The 4,100-nt window shown below is 43.4% G+C and overlaps 2 non-coding genes across 2 annotated transcripts; both read right to left on the bottom strand.

Moving 5' to 3' along the window:
- Nucleotides 1–373: 373 nt before the first annotated feature.
- Trnal-caa lies at nt 374–448 on the bottom strand. The gene has a single exon. It is a non-coding gene; the product is annotated as a tRNA-Leu (tRNA).
- A 226-nt stretch (nt 449–674) lies between these two features.
- On the bottom strand, nt 675–749 carry Trnal-caa. The gene has a single exon. It is a non-coding gene; the product is annotated as a tRNA-Leu (tRNA).
- Nucleotides 750–4,100: the final 3,351 nt, after the last annotated feature.

A 4,100-nucleotide genomic window follows, 5' to 3' on the forward strand; every position in this document is an offset into this window, starting at 1 on the left:
TGCAACGTCGGGCGGCTGTGGAGAAAAATTAATATTATGTTAAAACGAAACTTCCTGGCAGATTAAAACTGTGTGCCCGACCGAGACTCGAACTCGGGACCTTTGCCTTTCGCGGGCAAGTGCTCTACCAGCTGAGCTACCGAAGCACGACTCACGCCCGGTACTCACAGCTTTACTTCTGCCAGTACCTCGTCTCCTACCTTCCAAACTTTACAGAAGCTCTCCTGCGAACCTTGCAGAACTAGCACTCCTGAAAGAAAGGATATTGCGGAGACACGGCTTAGCCACAGCCTAGGGGATGTTTCCAGAATGAGATTTTCACTCTGCAGCGGAGTGTGCGCTGATATGAAACTTCCTGGCAGATTAAAACTTTGTGCCCGACCGAGACTCGAACTCGGGACCTTTGCCTTTTGCGGGCAAGTGCTCTACCAACTGAGCTACCGAAGCACGACTCACGCCTGGTACTCACAGCTTTACTTCTGCCAGTACCTCGTCTCCTACCTTCCAAACTTTACAGAAGCTCTCCTGCGAACCTTGCAGAACTAGCACTCCTGAAAGCAAGGATATTGCGGAGACATGGCTTAGCCACAGCCTGGGGGATGTTTCCAGAATGAGATTTTCACTCTGCAGCTGAGTGTGTGCTGATATGAAACTTCCTGGCAGATTAAAACTGTGTGCCCGACCGAGACTCGAACTCGGGACCTTTGCCTTTTGCGGGCAAGTGCTCTACCAACTGAGCTACCGAAGCACGACTCATGCCCGGTACTCACAGCTTTACTTCTGCCAGTACCTCGTCTCCTACCTTCCAAACATTACAGAAGCTCTCCTGCGAACCTTGCAGAACTAGCACTCCTGAAAGCAAGGATATTGCGGAGACATGGCTTACCCACAGCCTGGGGGATGTTTCCAGAATGAGCACTTGCCCGCGAAAGGCAAAGGTCCCGAGTTCGAGTCTCGGTCGGGCACACAGTTTTAATCTGCCAGGAAGTTTCTTATCAGCGCACACTCCGCTGCAGAGTGAAAATCTCATTCTGGAAACATCCCCCAGCCTGTGGCTAAGCCATGTCTCCGCAATATCCTTTCTTTCAGGAGTGCTAGTTCTGCAAGGTTCGCAGGAGAGCTTCTGTAAAGTTTGGAAGGTAGGAGACGAGGTACTGGCAGAAGTAAAGCTGTGAGTAGCAGGCGTGAGTCGTGCTTCGGTAGCTCAGTTGGTAGAGCACTTGCCCGCGAAAGGCAAAGGTCCCGAGTTCGAGTCTCGGTCGGGCACACAGTTTTAATCTGCCAGGAAGTTTCATATCAGCGCACACTCTGCTGCAGAGTGAAAATCTCATTCTGGAAATATTATGTTAATAGCGGGCGAGTTTTCCGCTTCCGCTAATTTTTCATAAGTTAATATCGCCACGTAATGGCGTCGTTGGCTGCATCGGCCGCTGCGATTGTTGAGCTGTAAATTACTTGAATGCAGGTTAATTCAAGGAAGGCGGGCATGAAATCGGGAAAACCTCTTACAAATTAAAAGTGCACAATAATATTAAATCATTATATTATATGCTTAACTCATACAAATATGCTTACATTTGCCAGCACTCGAAAGATGTCCGTCGATACACAATAAAGACAAGAGAAGAAGTGAAGACGACTAAAAAATTAACAAAAGAGCGTATCTTCTCGTCTCTATTAGATCACTTCATTATATTTCTTTGCATTGCATTTCTTTGCATTTCTCGACAGATAAATTATTGTTTTATGGCTACATGAAAAAAAAATATATTATTCAGTTTATGAATGTCTCTTCTTTATAAATATTGTTTTTAAGTCTTTTCGTAATATGGCACTGGGGACGCTATAAGACACAATTTTGTACAAAACCGATCTTGAAACTTGTGGAAATTCCAAAGAAAGAGTGGAAATTGTGAATCTTCTGTCCTCACGAATCTTTGTTTCGACTGCAGCCACCAAATCATCAGTGATCACAGAGGAGCGGCCTGAGCGTTCTTCGTCATGGACGTTTTGACGGCCATTTTTAAACTCTCTAACCCATTGTCGCACTTTACCTTCACTCATTGCATTCAAGCCATAAACTTCTGTTAACTGACGATGAATTTCTGCAGCTGATAGGCTTCTCGTGGTCAAAAAACGTATCACTGACCGTATCTCACACGCGGCGGACGATTCAATAATCGTAAACATTATGAAGTAGCACAGCGATGCGTACACGTCAGCTACAGAGCTGCAACTTGCATCAGCGTGAACGGGAAGGATGCCGGCAAGTGGCACGGTGGCTTGCTGCGGCGTCCGCGCGAACTACGGGACTATACGCGCGAACGGCCCTTACTTAAAAAACAACCCTCGTATACCCAGACATTAAAGGGGGTGTCGAGTTGGAGCAGGTAGGCCGTTTCTGGTCACCCGAAGCACTAGAGGAGCAGCTCGGAATGCAATACAACAATTTTTTTTTCAGTTATTAGACATTTTGCCTCATATTTCAGGACGTTCGAAGCAACTGTAAAGCCAACAAAAAAAGATTTTTTGAAAGTTTTACAGTGGTGTCACACTTTAAACTAGTCAAAACTAGCGCCACAGCTCAGTCAGGATGCGAAACCAAAACTTGACGAGGTACGTGGCGTTTAAAATTAGTGCACGAATACTCGTCCATATTATGTAACGTATGTTTGAATGGCTAGAAATAAATTTATTTGACGCTTAAAATATTGTCCTTACGTTGATTTTAAAATTTTTCGTATAGTTTCTTTAAAATCTGGTATCAACTGACAAAAAAAAGTTCATATATATTACAGCACTTGCACGTGTGTATTAATAGCATTTTATGACTAAAATGTCAGATGTATTTTCCGTTAATGTAACCACTATCAACAAATGTTCATGTTTTTTTAGAAAAAAAAATCGTGGCGCAGATTCGGTAAGGATCTATAGCTCTCAGGCATTTTGTTCAAAATCAAAAGTGCAGTTTAATACTTACGTTTGATTTCCATTGAAGATGTCAACACCCCCCCCCCCCCCCCCCCCACGAATAGTGTTAGGGAAATCTAATTTTTCGGTAGTTTCTGCCAACCTTTTGTGCAATTTATTAATAGAGTGCAGGATCCTTTCTCCGAGGTTGAGTACACCAAGCCAATCGGTAGAAGGCCCGTAAGAAGACCGAGAACTCGTTGGAGTGACTGCGTGTCCAAAGACCTTCAGAGAGTGGGACTGCTTGAAGGATGGCAGGAAGGAGCTAAAGACAGGCTGAAGTGGAGGCAATCTCTCAAAGCAGCGCGCGGTCTATTGGGCCTCACAGCGTGAAGTAAAGCATTAGCTGCGCAACTGAGGCTTCCCCTTAGGTTTACGATAGGGTTTTCTAAGATCTCCAATGTAGTTTCTTAAAAACATAAATTCTGTGTCCAGAAGAAGAGTTTAGTAACAATTTGAATCTCAAATAGGGAAAATACCTCGTCGTAAAATGAGCTGTGCGGCAGATTCTGCTAATAAAAAAGAAAATTTATTCGTAATGGTGCCAATTATTGCTTGTCCGTTCGCCGTGTTGTCTCTACTTACCGACAAGCGGACCCACGATCTTCAGATCACAGATGTGCTTCGGACTTTGCACACTTTTAGGAGTCCATTAGGACAAGATTACGTCCAAGCAACAAGGCGTACTACTTCGGCCATTTTGACAAAATCGCAAGAGAAGTTTTATGCATCAACAATGCACCATTGTATTGCAGCCTTGAACTGGAGCTGACAGTAGTTAAGTGGGAAGCGTTCAATCGACTGAGTCCCGTTGATTTTTTTTTTTTAAATTTGTATTTTTTCAACACTAGTCTTATTATTTCGTACATATCATATTAAGAGACGTGTATTTGCATGAACTTTTATTGAATTTCCAATTTTATTTCACTGCTTACTAATTTTTCGTATTACAACAAATATTATGCAACATTTGTTTATATAGGCAAGATAAAAACTTTATCAAGTGCCTTCAGACTTGTTCAGATTTTATTGGCAACGAGCGAGAAATTGCTTCACTGACGGATGCTGTTAAAGTACATTCAGTTGTACATCGCTAATTTTCGACACCGATATTTACGAAAATGTAGCGT

This window comes from Schistocerca americana, chromosome 1, assembly GCF_021461395.2.
Source record: "Schistocerca americana isolate TAMUIC-IGC-003095 chromosome 1, iqSchAmer2.1, whole genome shotgun sequence".
Lineage (NCBI taxonomy): Eukaryota > Metazoa > Arthropoda > Insecta > Orthoptera > Acrididae > Schistocerca > Schistocerca americana.